This window comes from Sinohyriopsis cumingii, chromosome 15, assembly GCF_028554795.1.
Source record: "Sinohyriopsis cumingii isolate HCF-2022 chromosome 15, ASM2855479v2, whole genome shotgun sequence".
Lineage (NCBI taxonomy): Eukaryota > Metazoa > Mollusca > Bivalvia > Unionida > Unionidae > Sinohyriopsis > Sinohyriopsis cumingii.
Genome location: NC_142975.1, coordinates 541,575 through 554,911, shown reverse-complemented (window position 1 = coordinate 554,911; position 13,337 = coordinate 541,575). Strand labels below are relative to the sequence as shown.

The 13,337-nt window shown below is 39.5% G+C and overlaps 1 protein-coding gene across 5 annotated transcripts in view; it reads right to left on the bottom strand.

Annotated features, from left to right (window-relative positions):
• Nucleotides 1–13,337, bottom strand: part of LOC149781111 (D-glucuronyl C5-epimerase-like) — a 279,390-nt gene that overhangs the window by 227,958 nt on the left and 38,095 nt on the right. The window lies entirely within an intron of this gene.

The following is a 13,337-nucleotide window of genomic DNA, read 5'->3' as shown; positions in this document are numbered from 1 at the left end:
ATATCTCTCAATGTCCGAGTAAGTTAAAAAGTACAAGAAAATGTGACAGACCGCTCACATTCTGCAAGCAGGGTCGATATCTTACTATCTTAAAAAGAAATTCTATCAATATTTGTTATATTGTTTATACATCTTTTCTTTTTTCTCTCACTAACTTGCGTTGCTCCCAGCTTTCAAATAATATTTACTGCCCACTGAACTTAGACACAAAGACACAGTGATCACATTCAAGAGTGCTCTCAAAACTCACTTATTTCGACTGCAAGAACAAACTTAAAAACCTAATAATGTTTCCTACCTTAAATATTCTCAGAATGTTTTTTTTTTTGTTTTCTAATTTCATGGTGTTTGTGTTTGTAATCATATCATTATATATGTTTTTTTATCGTATAGGTGTTGTCTAATGTTGTAAAGCGCTTAGAGCTTCTAAAGATTAGGCGCTATACAAAGTCCTCATTATTATTATTATTGTTATTATTATTGTTATTATTATAATTATTATTATTATTATTATTATTATTATTATTATTATTTCAGAACTTCATTATCATTATCTTTCCATTACTACCTTATGCTCTAATTTGTATTATTTGAGTGTGCGAAAGTGTAACGCTGCGTAAAAAGTTCTTGCAATTTATCTCGCTTGAAGAATAATGAAAATATGTTTATTTTTTACAGCTTCAATCATAGCAGTTATTGGAGGTTGAACGACAACGAGAAACAAATTCTAACTTCTGAAGGTTCTTTTATGATTGATTTAGACTGATGGTTTTCTATTAATGTTAATTATATTTTTCAAGAAATAACTTGAGTTTTTTCAAAATGTACAAATGTCAAACAGGCTTGAACAGACAGGCGCACGTACGGTTGGAAATTTTAGAGTATACAATTTGGACAAATATCGATGTTATATACACTATGCATGTATATGACATTTGTGGCTCTCACCTATCTGTCTGTCTGTCTGTATGTATGTATGTATATCTTTCTCATTTCATCTGGTGCATGGGTATGTATATCCTAGAATGAATGTGTGTTCTCATACGTATATTACAAAAAAGATACTTCAGGCTAAAAACGAGTATAAAATGATGCTAAGATAGAAAGATTGCCAGATAGATAAAGACAACAATATGAATATTTGCGAGTATCCATTTATTATTGACTTGTAGAGCATGTTCTTACAAGCAGTCTCTATTTTAAATCATACTGTTTGCAATTTTACATCCGGTCACGTGGATCAATATTGATTTAAAAGGCGAACCAAAGTAATAGGACGGAATCTGTGAAGTAATTGGATCTTTAAAACTTACATATTTGATGCAAGGAAAGTTAAACCGGATTAAACTAATTTTAATAAGGCTGTTCTAGATGAATTTGCTGGTGGCACTCAGAAATGTTGTCTAAAGACCCCAGCAAATTTGAGAGTTATTATGTGTCAGCATAAGCAAAGAAAAATCATGCTGAAAGTTATTGCATTACCGTCAATTAATTGATGTTTCAAAAGTCAAAAAGAAAATGAAACAACAACAAAAATAATGTCATTGGGCATGTTATTTAATCTGAATATTGTACTACACCCAAATATGAATAAATACTCCGTCTGCATTAATTACACTCCTTTATCGTTATGATAGCTAATTTAATTGTTGCTTTGTTAAGTTCCTCTGAATACATTAAAATACTGTGTTCCATTTTTATTTTATTTTTTTAAAAAAACTTTTCTGGTTTAAAATATTCAGCATTACAAATCAGCTGACGTATCATTTCTCTGGGTCTTGAATCCGCCTCACTCATGTCCTCTTCAAAATCGCTGGCATGAATTTGAGCCAAGACTTCAGCTAATGTGCGAGGTGATAGGTCACATTTCTGCGTCATAAGAAAGTTTTCTTCAGAGAATCCGACGGACTCCTCCTCCTCCTTTCGATATAAAAGTCAAGATACAATGGTATATCTGTCAGAAGAAAGGGCATTAAACTACAGAATGTCCAGACAGTCAAAAAAGCAAGATAGGTGTCAGAAGAGACAAAAGTCAAGATACCTGTTACAACTGCACAGAGAAAGGACATTTGTCTTCAGACTGCATTACGAAACAACAGGAACAAGAGGAAGAAAGGGGTTCAAAACGGAAAGAAAAAGAAGTACCCTCCCACAAAGGAAGAACCCAGACACGTCCAGAAAGAAACAAAAGAGAAGACAAGAACACGAGGAGAACGCGAGGAAGAAGAGGAAAAACCTGTGAAAGGGAAGAAATTAAAACAACAGAGAGAGAGAGAGTGAACAAAGACACAGAAGTATATGAACTTCTTAAAGTGTTGTGTGTTGTGCTGTGAATTGGATTGTAAAGTTTGTGCCAAAATAGACCAGACATAAAATATAAGTGTCTCTTGGTAGTGATTTTTAGAATAAGGACCTACACTCACGCACTCGCACACGTTCATCATGGGGCAAAAAAACTATCTCGAGTTCTAATTGATTTTGGCAAAAGGAATACCATCTCTTTTCGAGAGAAGTGAGTGGCCTTGAAAAGGTCCCTTGGGTGTTTTTTTTTTTTTTAAACAACAAACTCAGGAACGGGAATCGATCAGCTTTAACTGCCTTAAGCATTTGCCACAGCCAACGTCTACTTCTGGACTTGCTCCTGTCGATGATTTGGTAGAAATCACTAAGGCTGGTATCTCAGGCGTAGTAACATGGTTTGGATGTTTGTTTCTTCTCTGCTGCTGCTTCTTCTTCCTGTCGTTTCCTTCTTCTTGCCTCGTCTTCTTTTTGCTGTTGCTGTTGAAGGGGAAAAGCTTGTTCTGCTTCTTTCTGCTGCTGTAAAAATTTCTCCGATTCTTCTTTCTGTCTCTGTTTAAAATCCTCGACGTGTGGTAAGGAAGGAGAAGATGACGAAGGTGATGGAACCAGAACAAATTCTTGCGAAGAAGAGAGAAAATCCACTAAATTCCAATTAAAATCGGTCTCTTCTGGAAGTAGGACCGTGTTGACTTTGGTATACGCTGCTATTTCATCGCTTCCAGTCTCCAAGGCCGGTGTACCCCAATTCATCTTCTTAGTTTCCGTCATGTTTGAAAACCCTCGCGTTGATTCCTTGAGCACAGATGTTAGCGCATCTACATAGGGAATGTGACGTCACAGTCAGCTCTCCTCGGATTGGAAGACAGACCCCGCACTGTAACTGAATTTTGTAATGCGTGTTAGGATTGGTGAAAATACTCAATCCGTTTCGATCCGCTCTGCCACTATAAATAACCGCGGTTCACTTCAATCCCTTCACCTGTTCTAGTCACAAGATGTGGACTAACGTTGAATAGTCTACCCTCGTATCGTCGATGACTTTACGCACGGTCTTACCCATGTATGTCAAAATCATCAAGATCACCTTGAAAAAGAAGGATCTATGTGAAGAGACAAGGCTGTCTGAAGAGGGCCCTAATCCACGGTCCTGAAGTCTGAAGAAGTTTGAGGAAGAAAAGAAGACCTTTGCGATGCCCTCTATGTTAACGGAATGATGTTAAAATGACCAAGTTCTGGGCCACACATATGTCTCGAAACGATTTGCTCTCTTGCCTAAAAAAAATTGTAGTCGATTTTATATGTTATGTTTCCCTCGAAAATATTTACTTATTTGACTAACATTTTTTAAAGTCGATTTTATATTTTAGGTGTGATAGATTGATGTTCATGAATGTATGTATGTATGTATGTATGTATGTATGTATGTATGTGTGTGTGTGTGTGTGTGTGTGTGTGTGTGCGCGCGTGCATGCGTGTGTATGTGTGTGTGTGTGTGTCTACTGTTTTTGTCTCTACCTAGTAGCGCATATTCAGGCCAGACCCTTGCAACATTGTTGCCAATCTCCAGTACCGTGACGTCACCCTTACCTGTTCCATTTCTATTCTCACCGTACAAAATCCAAAAATATCTTCAAATTTCCCTTGACGCTATAGTGGCCCAAGGTCAATTTGGACGCTATAGTGCCAGGACACCTTTTTGACTGGATTTCCATTGACGCTATTTCTCCCCCTATCACTATTAATATACCCATAAACTCTTTTCTCTCATCAAACTGTACCTTCTCTAGCATTCTTTCTTCACTGGTTCATTTGAAAGCTTCGTACATGACATATCCCTCTTTTGCTTAACTCTCATACCCCATGCGTACTTCGAAACATAAAATATCTAAAACGTTCAAATGTATTTGTATACATCGTTGGAAATATCTTCTTGCCAGTGTTTATCCACGTGATTTTCATACAGCTTTATGTATGGAAATCCTTTTTCATTCTAGGTTGATTGTGTAATATGTAATTAGACTGATAAGTTGATCATTCTCTCAATAAGGCGAAGGCATGCTGAATTTGTTCCCATAGGTGATGTTAGTGTAAGTAACTGTAGTCTCTTTTTCGGGGGGGGGGGGGGGTATGTCACTTCTTAGTGCAAAATAGGCCAATAAAATTAGTGGAGGAAGAACCCGGGAAAACTCCGGTATGAACGACCAACACACGGAAAAAGCATTCTCACGTGCTACAAAGGCCGAGGCAGAGGCTCGAACTCTACAAGGAGAAAATATAGCAGTGATCGGTAAGGGCAAATGCTTTAGACGATTTGGCAACCCCGGGACCCCATAAGTAACTGTACTTACAGGATCGTGAAAAAGGATGTCCTAAGTACTGTTTCGTGTCCTAATTAATTGTATTGTTCTTTAAAGTCCACGTTTGATGATCTATTCTCTCGAAGAAGCTACCTCGCTTATGAATTAAATATTTGAATACGTTTGTTTTCTAAATTGAAAAAGGAAACAACAAAAAGACAAGTATTATTTGTCTTTAGGCGTTACCACCAAGATAACAAGACAGCCATCTACAACGAGGATCTATTTTCCGCAGTTTATAGCATTTCTTCAGTTTATTTAAATGCATGAATGACTTCCGTTTTATGTCGGCAACTCAACATTGTATCAACCAGATGTTTTTCTCTGTACAATTAGCTTTAATCATACTTTAATCCCAACCTAACTTGTAAGCAAACATGTCACCTCTTAATAACGAGACTGTTGCTTAAGTTTAAATTCACTGAATACTTATGTCATCTCTTAGCAAACTCTTGAGTTTATTCCAATGCATCCATGAGCCATTATTTATATTTATACTGAGTCAAACATTTTCATCTTATTTTGCTGTTATTCCACATTTGCATCTGTGCAGGCAAAGTATTATTTTCTACCGCTGATTGTGCCAGAATAAATAGCCCTCCCCACTCCCCGCCACACCCGATTCAAGAACCCATATTTCTAAACACTCGACGATCAGGTTAATTTTAAAAGATTGAGTGAGCATCCTGCACGAAAATGTTATAGCAGTTGAGACATTAAAATGTATCCCCTACCCTCTATATCCTCCTAAACACCTGTTAATTGCTATGAAATTTATATCAAGATTACAATTTGTCAAGGTTTTGTACCTATTATCTACTTAAAATAAGTCCCCTTGGGATATTACTGGCATGTACAGCTTAGTTGACATTCCTCTTGAAGGCTCTCTACAGCTGTATGTCACAAGTACACAATCGATCTCCCGCAATGTGTGGCATTTATCTGCAATGCACTCTATGCACCAGTTAAGCATATTGTATTCAATGCATGTTGAGTGCTTTTAAATCAAATCAAACAATAACATGATCCAACATGCGCTGCATAAAATTTGCTGAGTAACTGCACTAAATGCTTGCCGTACAGAAAAACACTTTCACTACCAGAAAAACTTTGTATCGAAATGAGAATTGAACCTGACATGTAGTAAAACAACGTTCCATTTATTGCATTTATATAAAGCAGATGAAGCGATTTTTTGTGTGGCAACCGGATCACATAAATAAAGTCATATGACGAACACAGAAAATGGTCTTGTGTTTTGGGGCACAATTTAGTTGGAAGCACTGCAACAAGTCTAGCTGCTTCTAACTTCTTGCCATGAAAATATTCAGCCCATTCGTTAACAAGAAAAAAGGAAATAATCTGTACCATTGTACTTTGTAAGGCGTCTGGTACCGAAACTGCTTGACCAAAAAGAACAGTGGATGCAGCAAGTAAAATACCAGAATGTTCCAAACATCAACTCTGCAGAAGTGAGAGTTTACAAGGAGACTTCAAATCAATACTTCTTTAAATATTATTTGGGACTGGTGACCATAAAGATTATTTAAATAATCCATACTTTTGATCGATGTTTACAATACATATTCCAAACGTAAAGGAAGTCAATAAATGAATCTGCTCAGATAGCACAAAGGGTCGTAGTAATCCTCATTCGTAAGGATCAGTAACAAACTGATCAAATTGTTCAAATATGTTCGTTATTTCAATTGCATCGACGACACGGAGAAATCAAATCCTGCAGAATATGCAAAAAATTGAGAAATAGAAATTTACCAATTTAATTCTGACGTTGGCAAAAAATCCCAACTTTGGGCCAACCAACCCACATAACAAGTATAACAAAAACTAACCGTGCCTCCGATGAGCCTTATGAGTGGGAAGAAACGAAATAAAAACAATAAGAACTACAACAATACTTTCCTACGACAGAAACCACGATAAGCCACAAGAAACTCATTTACGTATTTACAACCGCTAGAGTGAAAGTGATGTTATGTTTTTGTTTTGCTTGTTACAGCCTTAAAAATGTATTCCAATATCTATCTCTGTTGAGTATACATACGTCTATGAACATCACTGATTTATTAAGTTATGCTTCTATAATACTTCTCCGATCACATTAACGTTAGGGATATAATACCTACTACCTCCCGAATCTTGCCAATCCAAAGACTAACATTCGTGTTTCTGTTTATAATAGCTTTTATCCATTACCTCCCATTTCCGTGTACAGGTGGCGCCAGTTTAAAGATGAGTGGAACATAGGGTAACGGGATACTCTCACTGCGGGAAGGCTAGGAGCCTACTGAAGTAATGTGATCGGGCGAGTATTCTAGGAGAAACATAATTTACTAACAAAATTGCTTTCTCCTTCCAATATATTCCTGATCACGTTAACGTCATGTGAATAGGTACTAGGTGGAGGAAATGTTGAGCATCCAACCTATACGCTATGTAACCTCTAAGGGGCGAATACTGGATTCCCCATAATGAAGTGTGTGAGCAGCACAACCAGAGGCCACATGGATTACGTCTGGAAGGAAGAAATAATGAGATCTTCTTATCACGTAAACTTTTCGGGCGAATACAGTGAAAGCTGCGTACGATGTTCGCCAGGAGGTTGTGCTTCTGTCAATTGGGTCTGGTAGCCGTTTGAGACTAGGTCAAAAATAGTCCCAGTGTGTTGATGTGGAGCCAGGTCTCGAAGATAAATACTCATGAAAGTTGAACCCGAATGGAGCGAAAGTATTTTGATAGAAATACTACGGTCAAAGTCAAAGCTTGTAGATAGTGCTCGTATTGCGTGAGCAGAGGTCTTCATGTGGAGATTCTGTTCTGGCGATAAGTCAGAGTACGTCGTGCGTGGTACCAACCTCAGCAACGATAACAGGCCTTGAGGGGTTATGTTTTCTTTCCCAGGTTTCATTGGGAGAAATATACATCTTCGAGCCCCACATTTGTTCGCTTTAGATAAAGTCTGAGCGCAAGTACTGAGTCAGGTTTGAACGTTTCTTGGGAAGTGTGAATGCAGGAGAGAGAAAGTATGGTGACTTTCTGATTGTCCACTAAAGGCAACCTGTCCTTGGCGACGAAACAAGGTTGCGTAATAACGATAGCCAAGCCATCTGATCGAACTGAACGTAGGTGGGGTCAACATATAAGATGTGTAATTTACTGACTCTGCATGCCGAAGCTAATACTAACATAGAACAGGTTTTATATGAAAGGACCTTAAAAGAGGTCCTGTCTGAAAGCGCGAACTTGTTTTAACTCATCCAAGCCAGAATCCAGGAAGGAAACACTTTTGTTTAAAATTCAGGCCCATGTAAGTCAATGTTGGACAACAAATCATAGATGTCTTTGTTATGACAAGGATCGTCTCTACCATGATGAAGAAACGTGTCCGATATCTTAGAACGGCAACCTTTAATAGTAATCGGAGCCAACCATTTCTCTTTGAATAGTCAAAGAAAATAGTCAGCTACATGTGATACAAAGGCACTCAAATGGACACATTTTATTTTCACCAGTTCCTGAAAACGCCCTACTTCCCTTCGCAAGCCTTGAAATTGGAGGGCCTGCTAGTAAGTGAAATTCTTTGTACGACTGAACGGATTAAATGTTTATCTTGGAAGCTGTGACAAGAGCCAAGCGTGAATGAGAAGGCGCTAATAAAAGGTTTGGCCTCGCCGGGATATTCCTAGGCAGAAATATCGCTAGATCGAAAAGATCCAGGATCTGTCTCAGCGGAGAGGAGCAATCAGAATCAGTGCACCTCTTGACCCACAAGGATCGTTTCAGAGGTGGGATAGACTAAGGCTCAAAAATCCTCCAGCTGAGAGTAAGATTGTCGACGGACCAAGACTCAGGATCTGGAGCTAGAGAAACGAAAGTTGGCAGTTTGTGATTCCACCTGGTTGCAAAAGATCTATCATCGGATGCCCCACAGCTGACAAATATGATGAGATCAACAGATGAAGTGACCATCCTGTATGGAGAATCTGTCCTCTCCTTGACACAATCGCCAGGACATTGAGTCTACCAGAAACGTGTCTGGTCTGGATGTCGATATTGTGCTATACACACCAACGGTGAAATTCCCAGACCAGTGTTGAGGTGACATGGTATCGCCCTGTTTGAGGAGATACATCACCACTGAGTTGTCTGGCACGATAAGCACCACCTTGTTCTGAAGGCGGTATCTCCAAACATTGAAATGATACAAATGATAGCTTTCATCTCCAAAAGACTGACGTGGAGACCTATGTGGTCCGCATTCCACAGGTCACTGACAGTATCAAAGTCGGGAACAGATGTGCGCCCCAACCCCAGGTATTTGCACCTGTGCATACTGTCAGATCTGGTGGTAGATGTTTGTGTAGTACTTCTGCCGTGAGCCAACCATGATTGCGCCGGTGGTTCAGGAATGATAAAATCACGCTCGTTACGAGGATCCTGTAATCCAGCGGCATTGAAAATGGGCGCCATTTAGAGAGCAATCCCATCTGTCAAGGGCACATATATAGACGACCGAGCGGTATATGATCTGCTGCTGAACTTTATAATTCAAGGCGTAGCAAACACTCCCTGGTTATTATCGACTTCTTATTGAAAATGGGCTCTTCATGTACGACGATTTCGGTCACCCGAGAATGGAGAGTACGTACAATGTTCCGGTGAGTGAGCAATTCATTACTTAGGTGGACGAACTGTTGTGAGGTAAAAAGGTTGGACTTTTCCAAATTCAACGGAGAAACCTAGATGACATAATGGGAAATAATTATCTTGGAACTTAGAGTATGTATCTGGAGAATGTCGTCCAAATATGCCGCTGTTGAGGTAGATGCAGTCGTTAGGAACAGGGGAACTACGGAATTGAGTAGTTTCGTCAAGAATCAAGGACTTATGTTTAAGTCGAAAGAGAGAGACGGCGAAACTGATAACAAGTTCGTCGAACAGTAGGAATTTCCGTGAGGATGGATGGATGGGTACGTGGAAATATGCGTCTGTCAGATTGAGACTGATCGCAATTCGCACGGACGGATGGAGAGACGGACGAATCTTGGCTGTTTCCTTCTTGATTTTCTGGTGACTGGATTAACTGATTTAAGTGACTGATATCGATGATTGGCTTGAGTTTATCATTGGCCTTCCTAACCAGAATTAGCTTGCAGTAAAAAAGAACATGAGACTGGATTCAGAAAAATATCCACCGACCGCTGATCGATAACCACCCTCATCTCTTGTTGCAAAAGCGAATTATTTACCGACGATACTTCCACCAGGAAAGGACAAGACAAAAGGGGAGGGGTGGCAAACGAGATCCTCAGTTATAAGTTTGGATCATACACGCGTTTTACTGGAAGATATCGATCAATGTTGTTTAAAAACCATTAGTTTGGCGCCTAACGGGTTGTTGTATGCTGTCCTCGATATAGCATACGAGTCAGCGGAGAGTGTAGGCATGGGGCAGCTTAACTTGGTTTCCAATCCCAACGAGATGACTGTCTCTGAGACTGATACGCACACTGTCTCCATGTATAGAGCTGGGATTGCATGCCCTCGTCTCTAGTCATCCAGTATTTCAGGGAGATTGAGATATGTTGTATAATGTGATTGATGTGTAGAGTAATGGAAGAGCAGTTTCTGGGTTGCCAATGTCAATTACCACCTCTATACTGCCACCAAACAGAAGAGGCGATCCCATGGAAATAGTTCGCAGGGTCAGTATGTCATGAGGCTTCAGCGAGGTAAAGGGTAACCACGCGTCTCGTCGCAAAAGATCCAGGTTAACTGAAGCCGTCAGAGCATTCGCATTGCATGGTGGGCCGCCCAGTTAATCACCTTGATTATTCTAGCCGTTGACTCCCAGGCGTTTTCATTGTCAGCCATGTGGGCCAGCCGGAAAATCGAAAGTGACGCCAAATCCAACAACGAAGACGTGGTCACAATGTTGCGAACGAGCATCGAAGTGGCATGCATAACTTCTTTTATCCATCTTTCGTAGTTTGTGCCTAATGCCGGATGGTCTATTTAAAGGGCTTCGAAATAAATTATACACCAGCTCTATATTGTCTTCTTTTTTGTTTTTGGAGACTAAAGGACGCTGTTATGTAACTCTCAGAAAATGGCTTTGGAATTGCCTGGATCACTGATACTTGCAGGAAGTCTTTCCGCAATTTCCTTGATTTTTCGCGACCACATTAGAAGACGAAGTGATGGGCTAATCTCGTTAATATCCATAGAGGCCGTGGCCATGATTGCCAGTGTACAAGACGGGTTTGGTGGTCATTCTGAGTTCGCAAATACCCGATAAACTGCCTCTATAGCCGCTTTAAAACTATACTCAGTCATTTCTCCATGGTGGGATCTGAGATTGAGCTATCATTACGTTTATCCCCACCCTCAGAACATGGGTCATCCTGGTCGTGATCAAGATATTCATCCATATAATGCATAGCCGGAGGTATAGCTTACGCGATGCCGTCATCTCTAAGGCTGTCATGGTACCGTTCCAACAGTAAGCTGCCAGTAAATGGTTAGATGCGGCTCGAAGGTACGGTTCATTCAATTCATTGATAAACTCCATTCGCCCAGATTTACAGACCATAAGACCATGCTCGGACATACAGGCAGATATACGCCCACTAGACTGCCTAGAATTGGATGGACATTTTGCCCCACATATTGCTGGTAGTCTTGGCTAGGACAGAAGAAGACGGAAGGACGGAAAAAGTTGGCCAGAATTAATCAACTCTGTCGTCGCCTGTTGCAGCAAAGTATACATCGTCGAAATTGTTCTGAAACGATAAAAGAATAGAGAAAGAAAAACATAATAATAGTACTAATAGTTAACGACGTTAACACTGAGACAATCGCTATGATAGGAAGTACTCAGTACATCAATACTCTCAGACTGATTTCCCTGTCGCTCTTGTTCTTGGGCTTTTCCTTAGTACTGCTGACCATGTAGTTTGTATCTGGTCAATAAACGCACGTGCTGCATCTATTTGAGAATACACACTTGGAACATGTGATACATGGATCACGTGAATACTCGCTGACACTGAAGTCTTTGCTCTTCGAACATTTCGTCGTCGTTTTTTTTTTTCTTTCTAAAACGACAAAGGAATAAAGAAAGATAATAATAATAATAATAATAATAATAGTTAACAACGTTAATAAAGTCAGGGGCACATGCTGTTCTACGAGTGTTAAATAAACAGTCAACGTGTGCAATCACGAACTACAAACACCTTCTTTTTTTTTATAATGAAGCCGTAAAGAACCCTGCAGTTCGATAACTGAGAAACTACGTCCAAGTATGTGAAAAAAGTTCACATAAATATGTTGGAATTTTTTAATAAAAAAGTGCACCACCTGTAGAATAAGATGTAATAAGTCTGAAAATAGTGTAATCTTCAATGCGTGGAATGAATATAAAACAAATTCACACGGGTTTTCGGGAGGCGAAGTGATCTATGTCTGTCCAGTTTACAGCGAAAGCTTTAAACTGGCACCGCCTGTAAGTGAGGTAATGGACAAAGATTATTGCCTTTGATCTATATATATATTAAAGACAGAAAGACGAATTTTAATCTTTAGGAGGGCAATTCGGGAGGTAGTAGGACTTATATACCTAAAGCTAATGTGATCGGGGAATGTATTTGAACGAGAAATTCAGCTTCTTTTAGATTGGTGATTGACGGCAGTGTAACTCATTACAAGCTCTATAGTAAGAGGAAAATGGAGTAAAGTTCCTCTTCCATGAAAGCACCATGGTGGCCGACCTTGGCTGAGCATATTCTGGGATTCAAACCCGCATTCTTCTGGATGAATGCCAGGCACGTTAACCACCAAGTCACAACAGCTCTGTCTGGTAGACTCAAGAATAGTAGCTCAAACAGCTAGGAGATAGGAACGCCTTTTACGCTATATATATATATATATATATATATATATATATATATAGAGAGAGAGAGAGAGAGAGAGAGAGAGAGAGAGATAGAGAGAGAGAGAGAGCGCTTGTGTATTGGTCTAACAATTACATATTTGTTGGACAAAAGGGAAGGTGTGTAACAACAAAAATGCTAAAAAGCAGTATATCCGCATATTTTTCTCGATACTCAATTCACCCTGAGATATTAGTCATCGTACCCACCCCATTACACCTCATCCTTGAGAATCTGAAATCTCCCTCAAGAATGGTTGTATGAACAGTTCAGCAACATCTTTCTTCGTGTGCAAAACATAACACGTGCGCTTAACAGGCTGCAAACCATATCATCACCGTGTTTTTAGCAAAAGCAGGGGAAATAATTATTGTTTGCATCTTAGGCCAAGTAGTAGTAGTATAGGAATCTGATATATAACAATTAATTGCCTGTAATGGATTTGAGAATAAATTCTCCATTAGTCACCCATCCATCAAGAGTGTCCAGGGATACAAGCACGATGTACTTGTAATGGATTTATCAGATACTGTATGTGACCCAACAGAAAAGAACAGAAAACAATTTACATAATCTAGCAATCGGCTTATTCATTTCCCTTGAGTACTGAGGCGCGACATGGAATTTTCTGAATTCACAATTTATTAGCTCCACTATATCTTCGCAACCCACAAGGGACAATCGGATGTGTTCTGTTATTACCCGGGACGGCCTGTACGGAGGT